The sequence below is a fragment of the Schistocerca serialis genome, chromosome 8 (assembly GCF_023864345.2).
Source record: "Schistocerca serialis cubense isolate TAMUIC-IGC-003099 chromosome 8, iqSchSeri2.2, whole genome shotgun sequence".
Lineage (NCBI taxonomy): Eukaryota > Metazoa > Arthropoda > Insecta > Orthoptera > Acrididae > Schistocerca > Schistocerca serialis.
In genome coordinates, this window is record NC_064645.1 from 122,268,385 (window position 1) to 122,286,309 (window position 17,925).

Consider the following 17,925-nt stretch of genomic DNA (forward strand, 5'->3'; position numbering starts at 1 on the left):
CAGTCACACACTATCTCTACATGCATATGTAATGTGGAATTTCCTACTAGAAGTCACAAGATGCCAACATAAATTCTATTGTCAAAGGCAAGTTAATCGATCCGGAAAGCTCAGTGTATGCGACTGTGGACTAGTCATTGGATATGACCCGAAGTAACCTTTGTAAAGCTTCCAACGTCGACACTTGCTGACGTAATTTTGAAGCCAAAATACTAACACGAATTCTTTGCAGATGAATGGAAAAACTGGTAGAAGACTACCTCGGGTAAGATCAGTTTGCATTCAGTAGAAATGTTGGAACACGTGAGGCAATACTGGCTCTACGCATTATCTTAGAAGATAGATTAAGAAAAGGCAAACCCACGTTTCTAGCATGTGTATACTTAAATAAAGCTTTTGATAATGTTGACTGGAATAATCTCTTTCAAATTTTGAAGGTGAAAAGGTTCAAATACAGGGAGCGAATGGCTATATATAATTTGTACAGAAACCATATGGCGGTTATAAAAGTCGAGGAGCATGAAACGGAAGCCGTGGTTGGGAAGGGAGATGGACAGGGGTGTGGCCTACCCCCGTTGATATTCGATCTGTATATTGAGCAAGTAGTAAAGGAAACAAAAGAAAAATTTGGAGTAGCAATTAAAATCCATGAGGTTACCGATTATATTTTAATTCTGTCAGAGAAAGCAAAGGACCTGGAAGAGCAGTTGAAAGGAATGGATTGTGTCTTGGAATGAGGGTATAAGATAAACATCAACAAAAGGAAAACGAGGATAATAGAATGTCTTCGAATTAAATCAGGTGATGCTGAGGGAATTAGATTAGGAAACGAAACACTTAAACTAGTAGATGAGTTCTGCTATTTGAGGAGCAAAATAAGTAGAATGGTAGGAGTAGAGAGGATATAAAATGTAGACTGGTGATGGGAAGGAAAGCGTTTCTGAAGAAGAGAAATTTGTTAACATCGAGTGCAGATTTAAGTGTCAGGAAGTATTTTTTGAAAGTGTTTGTATGGTGTGTAGACCTGTTTGCAAGTGAAACATGGTCGATAAGTAGTTTAGACAAGAAGACAACATAAGATTTCGAAATGTGGTGCTACAGAAGAATGCTGAGGCTTAGACGGGTAGATCAAATAACTAATGAGGAGGTACTGAACGGAACTGGGGAGGTCAGGAATTTGTGGCACAACTTGACTAAAAGAAGGGATCACCAGTTTAGTATAGGAGGGCAGTGTGGAGGGTAAAAACCGTAGAGGGAGACCAAGAGATGTATACACTGAGCAGATTCAGAAGGATGCAGGTTGCAGTAGTTACTCGCAGGTGAAGAAGCTTTCTCAGGATAGCGTAGCATGGTGACCTGCATCAAACCAGTCTCTGGGCGGAAGACCACAACAGCAATTTTTAAATGGAAACGCGGAGGAACAAGCAGTCCTAAATCAAGAGTAGGCAAACCTCAGGCAGTGACGGACAAGGACTGATAATGATGAGACGTAAATGTCTCGAGGAAAATACACGTACACCTGCAGCGGAGGTACAGGATTTCCCCATCACCTCTAATGCTCGGGTGCTATTCCAATGCTGGAGAGCCTCGGCAATAGTGACGAGCTAAGAAGGGGACGTATGCTGAAGATACGAATTGAAGTTTGTGTTGGGGATGGCAGTCCATGCAGCAAGGTTAGCTGTGGTGCTGTTATGGCTAGCATGCTTGCCTACTAAGTAAGGAGTCCCAAATACAAGTCCTGGCTATAGCCCATGTTTTAATTCATTTCTTCAGCTTCCATCATTATCGCATGAAATTAGTGGAAATCACTCGTGATTTCCAAGGGGAGACACTTGAGGTGATGTAAAAAGCGATGCCACTGGACGAATGGATGACTGGAAACGAGTTATTTGGAGAGATAAATCACGCTATAACATGTAACATCCCGATGAAAGGCTTTAGGTTTGGAAAATGCCTGGAACACGTTGCCTGCCATCAGCTGTAGTACCAACAGGGAAACACGGAGGAGCTGGTGTTAAGATACTAATTTTCTTTCCTTGTTGTGATAAAGAAGAAGGCTATGAACTGACCTGACAGCATAGAAACAGGCCACAGACGATGACTCTATCACGAAGGTAGTGCACACTGTCATAAAGCAACATCTTTTAGACAATGGTATTTGGACAATGACATTCTGGAAATTGTCTGGCATGCCCTGTGTGCCGACTTGAACCAAATCGACCACCTATGTGGTGACGTACCACGTCGATTTCGTCAAAGAACATAGCGTTCAACATCAATGCCTTAACTGGTTTCATTTCTTCAGGAAGAATCAGGTACCATCATTCCTCCACAGACATTCTGACATCTCATTAAAATGTCCCCAGCCCACATAAAGGCGAAGGATGTATACACATATATTAATGCCCACTAACAAATGTCTCGATACATTTAATCAGACATACTTACGGAAGCCTACAGAAGAAACCATGACTGAGAGAAGACATTTTATTTAGGTCCTGGAGAAAGTAGAAATTTAGGGATACGCAATCCAATACTGTCACCAAGATTTGCGTGTTGAAAAGTAATGCCAAAATTTTTTTTCTTTCTTTTGTGAACAATTGTATCACCTCCGTGGCCTCGGTCCACATACGTACACCTTGCGACATTTTTCTTTCTCCTTTTTTTGGCGTATTTTTCTGTTTATAGATCGACAGACGGCGTGTGTGGATATTCTAGTTCTTAGTTTTAAAAACACTTTGGAAGGAAAGATTCGTGTGCTGGTTTAGAGTTTTACGTACGCAAAACATGGTCATTCTACAAACCGAAAAGGCATGTACTTATTACGCCCTAAATATGAAACTTCGCTAACTATCCTAGGTTTGACAATTAATTTAGATTTGTTTAAATTTTGTTGGTTACAATGAAATAATCCGTTTATACAGGTCCTCGTACGTAGACCTGAGGTCTTAATGGATGTCTGCTAAATTCAATTTGGCGTATGATAATGGAAGACTGAAATAACTTTTATAGTTTTCCTCTCTAGATCAGTGCACGAAGTATTAACTCATGAGTAGTTGGAAGTTCTTCTTAATGACAAAAAAATGGCTCTGAGCACTATGGGACGTAACATCTGAGGTCATCAGTCCCGTAGAACTTAGAACTACTTAAACCTAACTAACCTAAGGACATCACACACATCCATGCACGAGGCAGGATTCGAACCTGCAACCGTAGCGGTCTCGAGGTTCCAGACTAACGCGCCTGGAACCTCTCGGCCACCACGGCCGGCTCTTAATGACAGCAGTGCGGAATGATGTGATTCGTAAGACGACAAAATCTCGCTTTGGCTGAGACTGTCCTGATAAGCTTGATGAAACTGACTCTTAAGTAATAAGAACGTTAACATATCATGCCAGTAGCTAGAAAAAGAGGACGTCCTTGTACAGTGAAATCGTCAACTACCAAACTTTTTGAGGCAAGGAATTACCCAAAACGCAGGAAACTTGGCTGCAGTTTCAAGATAAGAGAACATACGTCAAATGTGGAATGTATATCTGTAATGTGAAAAATAATTATTTTGAAGCATATTTTAAAATGAATTGTATATATTTATTCATAGGAGCGCAAATTATTATTTGCTAGAATTTATTTTATGATGAATACTTCTTCCATGTATAATTTGTTTCAGAGCATCAACGAAAGTATGTCTTGAAAATCATATATTTCAAAAACATTAACATTAAGAATTTTGTTTTCTATCTGCATTAGCAGATACAATAAACTTTATTTCGAAATATATATATATATATATATATATATATATATGTGTGTGTGTGTATGTGTGTGTGTGTGTGTGTGTGTGTGTGTGCGTGTCATTGGTCCTGGATTCGAACCTTCCAATTAGTTTCAATAAAAATCAGCAGCAATAGCGGCCGAAGGCATCTTGCACAAGAAGTCACTTTCGTTCTTCCAACGGCCGCGTCAAGGAGGGCTGAGGAACGGTCAGAGGTTCAGGGCACTCTCTTGCCCTTGGGGTGAGAAACTGCCCCTAAAAGATGGAATAATAAGCAATGATCAACTGTATGAGATTGCAGAAGTCCACGGAAACAACTGCATTAAAGACATGTGATGTGTATCCACAAGAAATGCGATCTATAACTCTAAAAAGTGTCGTGATGATCTCTCCATTGGCAAAAATTTCCCGACTGGTCCCCCATTCGGATCTCTCGGAGGGGCCTGTCTAGGGGAGGGCGGGGGTGACCATAAGAAAAAAATTGAATAACAACGAAAGGCTAATGTCGGGGCGTAGGCTGTCAGAAGTTTGAAGATGGTAGGAACAGTAGGAATTCTGAAAAGGGAAATGCAAAGGCTCGATCTAGGTACAGTAGCGTCAGTGAAGAGAAATGGAAAGAAGATGAGGATAGCTAGCCAGACGGGTGAAGGATAATATTAACTGTAGGAAAAAACGGGAGCCCGATTCGTTATAAATAGGAAGGTAGGGAAGATCTATATATTAACCTTCAAGGAGAAAAACTGACGCTGGTCAATAAATTTAAATACCTAGGCTCTTACATGGAAAGTAATGGAGGACTGGCGGCCGAAATACAGCACAGGATAAATAGTGGATGGATGAACTGGAGGAAACTTAGCGGAGTACTGTGTGATAAGCAGGTTAGCTGCGGAATGAAAGGAAAGCTTTTCTAGTCTGTGGTGAGACCAGCGATGCTGTATAGTGCAGCAACTTGGCCAATTACAAAAGCCCAAGAGAAAAAGATGAAAGTGGCAGAAATGAGAAGGTTAAGGTGGATGCGTGGGGTGAGACGAAAGGATAGACTAAGGAATGAGTACATCAGGGGAACAGTGAAAGTGGGGCCCTTAGGGAAGAAGATCCAAGAAAGTAGGCTAAGATGGTATGGACACGTGAGAGAAGAGGGGAGTACTACGTGGGCAGGAGAGACCTAGAAAGCGAAGGATCAAGGGGAAGAGGAAGACCGAAACTGAAATGGAAAGAAAAGGTAGCAGGAGACCTATGGTAGAAAGGATGGCTCAGAGAAGAAGCAATGGATAGGCATTCCTGGAAGTGAAAGAGGAGCAAAGCAACGCCGATCCAACATGACGAGGGAAGAGTCTGAGATGATGATGCTGATGATGTACAGGGCGACAATTATAAAACTATATGAAATAAAATCGTCGTAACTTCCAAATCGTTTGCGTTGGGACTTTCCAACTGCACGGTTGGCCGCGGGGCATGATGGGAATTAGTATGCGCATGCGTTTTTGGTTTAGCGACGAAGCCCACATTCAATGGGATGAGTTCGTCAATAAGCAAATATGCGCATTTGGCGGCCTGAGAATTCGTATTTCGCCATCGAGAAGTCTCTTCACTCTCAACAGGTGACTGTGTGGTGTGCAATGTCTAGACACGGAATAATCGGTGCGATATTCCGTGATGGTACGGTATTCCTCGATGATACGGTGATTACCATGAAGATTTTGGAAGATGATTTCATCCCCATTATCTAAAGTGACCCTGATTTCGACAAGACGTGGTTCATGCAAGATGGAGCTCGACCCTATCGAAGCAGGAGAGTGTTTGACGTCCTGCAGGAGCACTTGAGGACCTTATTGGAACCCAGAGGCCACTGGCATCGGCCTCGATTGGCAGCCATATTCTCTTAAATCTGAACACATGTGATTCCTTTTTTGGGGGTTTATTAATGACAACGTATACAGCAAAAACCCCAAAACCATTGCTGAGCCATTCAGGAGGACATCGGTACCATTGATGTTCCGACACTTTAGCGGTTCATGCAGAACTTTCCTAGTCGTCTGTGCCACATCGTGCCGAATGATGGGAGGCATATCGAACATGTCATAACCTAATACCGAATATCTGTAATGACGTTTACATTTTGAATAAAGCCCTTCACGCCGTAGTTTGTAACTAAATTACGTTTTTTTAATAGTTCGACAATTGTCGCCCCTTATATCTACACGTAGTGGCTACTCTGCAGATCACACATAGACAGAGTGTTCGTCGAACCACCTTCGCAACATTTCTCCGCTATTCCGCTCACGAACAGCGCTAGAAAGAAGCAATCAACTGTATCTTTCGGTACCAGCTCTCGTTTCCCTTTATTGTACAATGATGGTCGTTTCGCCCTATGTAAGTCGTAGTCAACAAAATATTTTCTCACTGGTAAGAGAAAGCTGGTGACTGAAATTTTGTGAGAAGATTCCGCCGTAGCGAGAAACACACTTGTTTTGGTGACGTCGACCCCATGTCTTGTACCAGGACCGTGACACTCACTCCACTATTTCTCGATAATACAAAAAAATGCTTCCCATCTCGTAAGAATCCCACACTGCATGGCAATACTCCAAAAGAGGACTGACAAGCTTAGTTTAGGCAGTCTCTCTAACAGATCTGTTGCGTCTTGTAATTGTTCTGCAAATAAAACGTAGTCTAGGTTTCGCCTCCCCCACAACAATTTCTATGTGCTGTTTTCAATTTCAGTTGTTCCATGTTGTAATTCGTAGGTAATTATTTGAATTTACATCTTTTTTATTTGACTCAGTTATTGTGTAACCGAAGTTTAGAGGTTTCTTCTTAGTATTCATATGGATGACCTGTAGCGTTGCTCTTGGGGGACAAAAATAAAAAGAATTGTTACTTTTTTTTTTTAATGTCGAAAAAGTGAATATTTTGGTGGGCCACTTGGCAACAGAATCAGGGATTTAATACGCTATTATAATAACATACGTTGACCATTAAATACCTGAATAAGAGCAGCATATTGATATATATATTTGAGATCGCTCGGAAGAAACATTATCATTTCTGTGCATTTTTATAGTCGCGATGTAGTCATACCCGGATCAACACTAAGGGACCAGAAGATTTATAGACTTTAAAAGAAATGCAACACTACACAATTAAAAAGAGTTGGTTCAGAAATAATAGGAAAACGATAATGTTCCTTCTGCCTCATGCTGCGTTCGGCCCATCAACGTGATCGTAATTTCTGATGATGAAGTAACACAAAATAATTAAGTTAAGTAAATAAGGAGATGGACTCATCAAGGTTAATTTACGAAAATAAGCACACTTATCTTTAACACACGTTTTTTTTTAATGCTACGTACCTTTTCATATTAAATTACAATGGATGACCATTGTGGTTAAATACTTTATACATAACAGTCAAAATGTCCTCTTGATGCTGTCTGTTCGATATCAGTTACAAGAAACTACATCTTTTGTGATTGGAAAAAATAACAATTAGCATATTCACTCAATATTTTCACATCAAATATAAAATACAGTTGTGGAACGCAGCAAGTCTGCGTCCGCCTCTCATGGAACACAAACAGTAAAAGGTGAGGCGCCAACAGCCTCATTTGTCTTGAAACAACAGAATTCTTTTTTACACCATTAATCGATACATGTACATAGAGATTTACTGGCACCGCGCAAGAACGGTAAAGATAAAGAATAATAGATTCTGTCGCTGCTATGCGATGATTCATTACTTTTAATTTACAATTTTTCGATAACTTTAGGCCATCAGGCGTTTACTATTGAGCGTATATTAATGTTTGTGAGGCGAAAATTACTAATATTACACTGCCTCCCATGAGGAGGGAAGGAATACCGAAGGTATTACTTTCATCCTCATGCACATTGGAATATTTGTAATTTTCGAGTGTAACATACAGGTTATTAAAAGTTTCATTTTATATTCATTCCATAATAAAAGAATTAACGTTTCAATTTGTAATTACTGACGGTGGATCATTGTGAATTTGTTCTGTATGTCTATCAGTGTTTGTATGGATTCAGTCTATCTTGATGATTCTTAAAATTAAGGCTATAAGTACACATATTTACAAAATTTATAAGGAAATAGAGTCACACTTCATTTTTCATCGTTGCAAAAGTAATTTGACTATCACAACTGGTACACAACTTTCTGTTTTGACAGTATTCATTATATTGTCATCGTCTTGTCGATTGATTGCCTTGTCCGTCGTCGCATTTAATTATACATTTATTTTCGTCGCAAATACACTATTTATGATAGACTTGGATTGTAGAGCGGCCACTGGTGATGGCTTCGAAAAGAAAGTCCATATCTTTCACTTTCAGGGCTCGAGTGTGGCTCTCCGAATTATTTCACATATGAAACAGATAAAATGTCTTATATTAGAATAGCTTACAAAACTAATTTTATATACATGTGGGATGGGATATAGGAAGGATCGGATCCTTTGACGTATTTTCGTGTGCTTATTTTCATTCGTATCGTGACCGTTCGTTAAAGTTTACATTTCAGCAGTGTTCAGAGGTGACCTTGTGACTTGTCTCTGTGTACAATCAGTCATTATAATAATTACGTTAACTTCTCTATTTTAGAGTCTCTCGGAAGGTTTATGATACATACAAAATGTTTTCAGTACTGGGTATGAATGTTTTTGCTACAGAATGTAGCGCACAGCAACTGTGTTGGCGGTTGAACGTTTACATTATTTCGTCACGTGGTGGCTGTCCGCCTCCACTGTTGCGAGCAATCTTGAAATTCAGTCTGTGCGCGCGCACGTGACCGGAGCTTTCTTGCAGAGCGTTGATTTCGCGCTTGAGGTGCCGTGCGTCGCTTTTGTTCGGCGGATCGTGGCTTTGTGCTTTTTTAGATTGCTGGAGGGAGCTTCTGCCACCGAAACTGCCTCACATCACTTCCTGTCCACTATCCAGTTACGGATTCACATCTAAGTGGTAGCTACCACTGCAACTGCATGTGTGGAATGACACTGATTATTACACACTGCACACATCAACGAAATTGTTCACACATATGGTGCAGTAGAATACTGCCACTGACAATCGTCGAACTTTAAAACTTCACTTGCACTGTGGTGAGCGTCTGCGTGAACGGTGTATTAACAGAAATTCTCGCGTCATAACATCACACGGTGTTTACAAGTTGATTTACATACTAATATTTACAAGAGTTCATTTAAATCGAGAAATAATCTAATTGACCACTTTGAATCAAAACAATTGTTTCTTAATTAGTCTTTTTTTTTATTTAAGTACTTTTTCTTTGACCAACTCTATTCCAATCTCCTTTACAAATTAATTTCATTCATAGTAATCTTTATCACGCTTGCTTATTCATTTTGTAGGACCAATACATTTTTTTTAGTGCTCGTCTTATTTAGTGACTTGTGAGGGGAGCTTCATTTATGTCAAAAGTTTTTCTCGTATGTGCTTGTACTTAAAGAAAGTTCGAGGACAGATTTGAAAATAGCAATTCCGCCTCTGAGTTTCGTGTAGAAATACAAACAGTCGAAAAAAGAAAGGTGGGAAAAGCGGGTCTACTCGCGGATCGTCGACAGAATCTAAATTACTCCTCAACCAGGTCGAAAATTTAATTTACCTTGCGCATTACAAAAGCAATATGCGCGTCGCGAACCTACTCATTTTTATATGTAGTGCCTCACTTCCTAAGCACACGTGCATCTTTACAAGTTGATCCTGAGGAGTGGATAGGATCAAGGATCTTAAAGGATTTGCACTTAGGAAAGGGATTCAATAATCACATAATCACAGAGAAAACAATAAATATTGCAGTGTACACTTAAAATAAAATCTATCACTTCAAGCATGTATATCTAATATGTATCTTGCTGCAGCTTGCTTACTACTCTTTGCTCATTTCTTAGACTAAGTCAAGTTTATGCATTACGCATTTGGGTATTAATTATCATTTGTATATATAAGCCTCTCACTAGAGTGTTGTTTTTTGCTGCTGTCGCTACCTGTGAAGCTTGGGCGAGATCCTTATTATATGTGCTGCTAGCTTGTGAATTTGCAGTATTGCTAATGCTCAATAGTACCGTGAAGTTGGCATAATAAACCATGTTACTCATATGTTCTTTTACTCAGCTTGTTTATAGTCTGGACTCATCTTACTTTGCGTTATATAATAAACTTCCTTTTTATTCCATCACGCTTTTACTTAAGGTTAACGTCAGGCCTTTTTAGAACAATTGCACTGCGTTATCAATCTGTTCCTGCTTAATCCTAGGTATCTGTTCACTTCAAAGAGATGTTATTTTATCGCTGGCACAGCACTGTGCTGGAATTTACAAGTTAAATCTACCGACTGTTTTACGCTAACAGGTGGTGCCTTATTTACGTCACATTTGAAAATAGGGAATAACCTCATGGAATCGAATCTTTCTCACAACTTTCCTCTTTTGTCTGGACGTTTAAGTATTTCCTTTTAAAACAGGCCATTAATTTGTCCTAGATTAAATTTCACTTACTAATACTAAGCACATATAATCATCATTTTCATATTACTATTTAGTGAGAGAAGTGCATTATTCGCTCCTTCCTGCTCATTCTCAAATTACTATTTAGCGAGAGAAGTGCATTATTCGCTCCTTCCTCTTTCCTCATTTTAGTACCTCGGGGCTAATTAATACCTCTCGAGTACATCATTTTCCTTACATACTAACTTATAACTAAAATTGAAAATCGCCTCTAGGACATGTCCTCCTGTTTACATAAAGATTATTCATGTAAATACTTGTCTACAACTTATTCTGTATTTTATTTTCCAGACACGTTGTTTTGATACATAAGGTTTCCTTTTAGCACCGGCTAACGTCCGTAGTCAGTTCAGTTCCGTTCTTGTTACCCATTGGTTAATCCTGATCTCCAATACCTTAGAATTTTCTTACAGCTTAAATTAACTTAATTCCTGGCGTTATAAAATTTTCTTAAATCCTGATGGTGGAACAATCCTTTGATTTTATTCGTGGCAGGGTCAGATAACAAATAGCTACCAATGTGTGGTTTCCTCATTATCACAAAGGGACCTTCATAAATGTGTTGCCACTTACGATTCTTCTTTAACAACAGGGATGGTTTAAAGTGAGTCCTGACTAATACCTTTTCTCCTTCTTTGAAATCTATAACTCTGTTTACCTTCTTATCAAATGCCTTTTTTCGGAGGTTAGCATACGTTGTCAATGATATGAGAGCTTGCCTGATTTTTGCGTCTAGGTCCAATTCGTTGTCTTGTAACTTTGGAAGGGGGTCTATCCATTCATTCCTCTCTTTTGATCTTGACATTAACTCATGTGGCGTGAATCCGGTCGACAGATGAGGAAGGTGGTTTACAATCTGTTCGAATGGTGTTACGAAGTCTACCCACTTAGATTGCTTATTCGGAATGTACGTCCTTATAAATCTGTTAAATTCTTTGAAGATTCTTTCTGTCGGATTCGATTGCGGTCGAAACAGGGATATCAAAATTTGTTTGATTCTATGGCGAGCAAGAAATGCACGCCACGGGCGTGATGTGAAATTTGAAGCATTATCAGACAAAATTGATTCTGGAACCCCGAATCGTGGGAAATAATCATTTTCAATGCGACGAATTATTGGATTTGCACAAGAAGATTTTACTGCGTACAGTCTTATGTGCTTAGAAAAATTGTCCAGGATTGCTACTAAGTATTTAGCGCCTCCCCTACCGGTGGGTAGTGGACCTGCTAAATCAATACTAAGAAGCTGGTTTGGCCTTTCAGCAACTATTGGATTTAGTGGAATTGAAGTGGAAATGTTTAAGGATTTTGCCTTTTGACAGATGACACAGTTTCTCAATAATTTATGAATTCTCTGGTGTAGATTCGGAACATAACAGTAAGTCGAGATTTTCCTTTTACATTTTTCTGGTCCGTAGTGACCCCATGAAATGTGAGTGTACCACAGAAGATGTTCAATGAAATTTCGAGGGATGCAAACACACCACCTCTCAGATGACAAAGACGTCTTATGAAATAGCACTTGGTTATGAACTTTATAAAACTTGGACAACTTGTGGGCTGGATTTTCGTGAAGAATTTGTATAACCTTTTTCCATTTTGGATCTGTATTTTGAAGAATCTGAATCTGCCTACATAACTGAAGAAAATACTTTCTGTGAATTGGATCTTTCATTAACAAGACTTTATAATTAGACATTTGTTCCACCAGTTCGCTGGTTTCTAGTAAGCCCTCAGGTGAGCGAGAAAGTGCGTCTGCTATAACATTATCTTTACCTTTTATGTATACAATGTCAAAGTCATATTCCTGCAGGAATAAGCACCATCGAGTAAGACGAGGGTGTTGCAACTTGCATGTAAGGAGGAATGATAAGGCTTGATGGTCTGAATAGACGTTAATTTTTCTTCCATAGATATAATAGTTAAATCGCCTAAAAGCCCATATTACGGCAAGTGCCTCCAACTCCGTAACCGAATAAGACTTCTCACACTCTGATAACACTCGACTCGCAAAGCTAATCACTTGGATTTGCTCGTGTCCATTTACTAATTGAATCTGGAAAAGACAAGCGCCGATACCCACAAAGGAAGCGTCTGCAGTAATACAAAATTCCTTATCCATCTGAGGATGATGGAGAATGTTACTGTTAACCAGACTGTCTTTAATTTTCTTAAATCCGTCTTGGCATTCCGGCGTCCAATTCCAATGTGAATTCTTTTTTAAAAGGTTGTGAAGAGCGGGATTGTTCAATACCTGATTGGGAACAAAACGTCTGAAAAATGACGTAAGACCGATAAATCCTCTCAGTTGCCTTTTTGTAACAGGGGTTGGAAAGTTTTTTATAGCAGATAATTTTTCCGGGTCGGGTTTAATTCCTTCAGGGGTGATGATGTGCCCTAAAAATTTAATTTCACTTTTTCCAAACTTGGATTTCTTAAGATTTGCTGTAACACCATACTCTCTGAATCGTTGAAATATCTTTTGCAGAAGGGCCACATGATCTTCCCAATTTTTCGATGTTACAAGAACGTCATCCACATAGACTGTTACCTCATCTAAAAGTTCAGGACCTAGTACATAGTCAAGGGCAGAAATAAAAATTCCGGAACTCACATTTAGTCCAAACGGTACAACTTTGAAATGGTAAGATCTACCTGCAAATATAAACGCAGTGTACTTCCTAGACTCCTGCGCAAGTTTTACTTGCCAGTAACTGCTTTTCAAATCAAGGGTACTCAAATACTTAACTCCATGAAACTTCTGCAGATGCTCTTCAAGAGCCTCTGGTCTCGTTCTTATGGGTACTATAATTTTATTGATTAATCTTGCATCTAGGACTAGCCTTACGCTACCATCTGATTTTAGCACAGACAATAAAGGACTCGAATAAGGTGAATGAGATACTTCTATCACATTCCAGCGTAACATTTTCTTGATCTCGCACTTGACAGCTTCGCGTCTCGCATATGGAATGGAATAGCTTGTTCTACAGTAGGTTGAATGGGGCAGGACATCCATTCGATATTCAAAGCCTTTTATTAGTCCAGGTTTCTTAGAAAATACTTGAACGTAATCTGTTAACAAATTGTAAAGCTCATTCTTCTGTTGTTTGGATAATTCAATGGACTCACTAGCTTTACCGTATAATTCATTCTGACCGGGAATTAGGTCTTTATACTCATCGTCATTAACACTTTCAAGATCTGTCATGTCTTCTGTCTGACTGTACTGTTGTCTTTTAGTCCATGGCCGTACTGCTGTTTGAAGCACCCCAAAGTTTGTCTTCACCTTACTTCTTAACAAATTTACAGTTACTTGTTGCTGGCTCGCTACTAGAGTACAGATTCCACACTCGATGTCAATTTTAGCTTTCGTCTGCCTCAAGAATTCCATACTCAGGATACATGGCACTGATAGGTTTTTAACAATAAGAAAAATGCACGTTACTGAAATAGACTCTATCTGGATTTGAAGCTGAGTCTGAAGATTTACACGTTGTGTTAGTGGACCAATTGCTCCCGATATGGTGCAACCTTGAATTGGAAGTGATAAAACTTTGCATACAGAGGATATTTGCTTAAATAAACATAAAGATAAGACATTTATATTAGCTCCTGTATCTACAATAGCTGTTACTGGTATGTTGGCAATTGATACCCTTATGGAAGCTTGAACTTGTTCGTCCCATACGTCATCATTGTCTTTCGTCTCAGTGTCTGCTACTAGATCATCCCGTAAGTTTGTCTCTTTGTCATACCTAAATGCTTTAATTTCGTGTGGACTAAGGGACAGGGTGCCCCCATTCAAACCTGCAGCATCCTCTAGGAGGCTCAAAGGTGCTGCTTTTAATTTTCCGCTCGACGCTTACTTTCCTGCTGATTTATATTTCTTAATGTTTCTTCCGTCTGGAACTGGTGTTGGTTTTGTGGTACGAACTCGGTTGGAAACGGATCTTGTTGTCCTAGCGTATTCGCTTGCGCATAATAAATTTGCGTATTATGTGGGCGTTTAGGCTTCAGAGTTCCCGAAGGTCCGTTCGCTTGTGGCTGAAAAGTATTTTGCTGTGGCTTGTGTTGATTGTAACCGTTAGTGAAAGGTGTACATTGGTCTCCACCTTGATTATGCCATTTATTTCTTTTCCACCGTCGATTTGAATCGTAAGACTGATCGTATTTATAATTACCGTTGATCGGTTGCGTGTTTCCATATTGCTGGGGCTGTGTGTTATAATGTGCATTTTCGTACTGAGGTGGTGACGAATTATATATTGGATCGTATCTCTGGCCGTTATTGTACTTATTTTTGTATTTGCTGTTGGAGTACGTAGTGTGTTTATTTTTGAAACCGTTGTGGGGTTGGTACTGGCTGTCGCTGTGACGCGCTTTCGCTCGGCCACCATTGTTGCCTACGTATTCTGTATTGTGCTGGCCGCCTGCACTGAAGTGGGCGTTGCCAACAAATACTCTAGCGTCCTCGTAAATCAGATCTAACGAGTCTAACACAGATAGGAAAGTGTCCGTATCGTCCTCAGACACGTTTACTAACTTTTCTCTGATCGCAATCGGTAGCTTAGTTTTTAGAATCATAATAACGTCTTTGGCGGTGATCGGCGAATCCCAGAACTTGATTTTCGCTAAATACTTGTCAAAATATCTTCTCAAACTACCGCGCTTACTGTTAAACACTTCGGCGTTGTAAACTTCTTTTCTCAGGCGCTGCTGCACACCAGAACTCCAGAATTTAGCTAAAAACATCTGTTCAAACTCTTTGTAACTTTTACAAGAGTCGACCATTTCGGTTCCCCATAAGGCAGCATCGCCTACGATAAATCCACTAACAAATTGAATTCGCTGGCGGTCACTCCAGCTACTCGGGAAAATTCCTGAAAAATTTCGGAGGAACACTATAGGATGAATTTCTCTTTTCTGTGGGTGAAAGGTCGGAAAAATACGATGTTTGATCACGCTTTCCTCCTGCATCAAACTGACAAAAGTGGATGGGCTGGTAGTCTGGTTAACTTGTGCTTCTATAGAACTATGAGTTTGAGCGTTATCAAATGGTGAACGGTTATGTACCTGCTGTTGTTCATTACTTCGTGGTGAATTATTCCAGTTTCCTGACACGGGAGGTGGGGAATTTTCAACTTGACATTTTAGTGTACGAACTTCATCAACTATCTGTTGACGCCATTCAGGTAAATCTTGAGCTAACGCTCGTCTTATCTGGCCTAATTCTGACATCACCGTGTCTCCTGTTTTTCCAGGGGCTGCCAATATTTCAAAGGTCATGTTTTTGACAGTTTCCCTGAGTTCGTTCTTGACCTTGTTTTCTATGAATCCGTCTTTGTTTTTAATCCACTCTTGGTAGTGATCAGACAATGCTTCAGCATGTGCCTTAACAGTATTCTTTATTTGGTCCTCTACATTAAGAGTCTCAATCTGTTTCGAAAGATCATCAACAACATTCTCGATCGTGTCTACTGCGGTTTTAACTCCTTTGACCTCATCAGAGATTGCAGTATAATCTTCTTTTAAGGTCGCAGCTTGTTTTTGATATTCTATCACTTTTGAATTTATCTCCCCCTTGGCTGCTTCGATTTTTTCATCTAACCGTTTTGAAATATCCTCTATTTTTGACTCTACTTGTGTGTCAATTTCTAGCCTCATGATCGTGATCTGACTGCTGATTTGGCTTTGGACATTACCCAACAGGGTATTTAAATCAGCTGTTATGTCTGCCTTTAGTTCGGCCTTTACCGAATTTAACCGTGTATTTAGGTCATTTATCTCCGTTTGCAGATCTGTTTTTACTGAATTTATGTCTGTTTTTACCGAATTTATTTCTGTTTTTACTGAATTTATGTCTTCTTTTACTGAGTTGCACAGATTTGTAAGGACCTGATTTTTATTATGCCGTCTTTCGGCCTTCTCTTTTTCTTCGCGGGCCTTTTCATCTAATTTTTCCTGCTTTTCACGTTCCTGTCTTTGCGCCTCTCTCTGTCTTTGACTTTCGAACTTGCGTTCCATTATTGCTTCGATCATTGCAGCCAAGTCATTTTTTTCAAAAGCGGGAATAGTTTGCACACTAGGACCAGCTTCTAAAACTTCGGTCGAGGCTGCTTCTGCCTCCGCTCGTGTACCTATCGCGCGTGATCGTAATGGATAGTGAGGTCCATTCGCATCACCGCTGTCGTCTGGTTTTGTTTGTGTCCGCTGTTTACCGTCAGCCATGTTCATGAATTATTTGTCAAACGTCAAAATGCTACTGATATTGTTTGTCACTGCCGTCAGTCGTTTGTCTGTGACGTAGTGCTATGGCTTACTGGGACCTAAGATAAAATTTTTAACTCTGGGTAACAGCTGACGTTCATTTACGCCAAGAAGACAAGATGGTTCCTACTAATTACAAACAAATGAAATATCACACGTTTTACCAGTTTTGAGCGTAGTTATCCGCCATATCGTAATTTTTTTTATGCACTGACAACAATGGTACACTTTCACTGAATTTAACTACATAGGAATGGACTATGGACAAATTGAAATAAAGCTGTTTCAAGGCAAGGAAAGACAGGTTTACGTTCTGATCAACTCGAAAGATGCTACGTCACTACGAAAGCTTGGCTACTGCGTATAAAAATTTGACTTACTATGGCTGTCTTGATAATGATACAGCTGGATACTCGCGTTTTTTTTGGTAATTTCATCAATGGTTCTTCTGAATTAATTAATAGTTTTTCCCACTTCTCTTTCTCAGTTGAATTGCATCCACATGAAAAAATGAAACAGTTATTAGAACAAGCAAAGAAAATTTTTTAAACACATACATGAAATGATTTTTTGATCAGGTCCCTGTTCGGGCGCCAAGTGTAGCGTTGCTCTTGGGGGACAAAAATAAAAAGAATTGTTACTTTTTTTTTTTAATGTCGAAAAAGTGAATATTTTGGTGGGCCACTTGGCAACAGAATCAGGGATTTAATACGCTATTATAATAACATACGTTGACCATTAAATACCTGAATAAGAGCAGCATATTGATATATATATTTGAGATCGCTCGGAAGAAACATTATCATTTCTGTGCATTTTTATAGTCGCGATGTAGTCATACCCGGATCAACACTAAGGGACCAGAAGATTTATAGACTTTAAAAGAAATGCAACACTACACAATTAAAAAGAGTTGGTTCAGAAATAATAGGAAAACGATAATGTTCCTTCTGCCTCATGCTGCGTTCGGCCCATCAACGTGATCGTAATTTCTGATGATGAAGTAACACAAAATAATTAAGTTAAGTAAATAAGGAGATGGACTCATCAAGGTTAATTTACGAAAATAAGCACACTTATCTTTAACACACGTTTTTTTTTTAATGCTACGTACCTTTTCATATTAAATTACAATGGATGACCATTGTGGTTAAATACTTTATACATAACAGTCAAAATGTCCTCTTGATGCTGTCTGTTCGATATCAGTTACAAGAAACTACATCTTTTGTGATTGGAAAAAATAACAATTAGCATATTCACTCAATATTTTCACATCAAATATAAAATACAGTTGTGGAACGCAGCAAGTCTGCGTCCGCCTCTCATGGAACA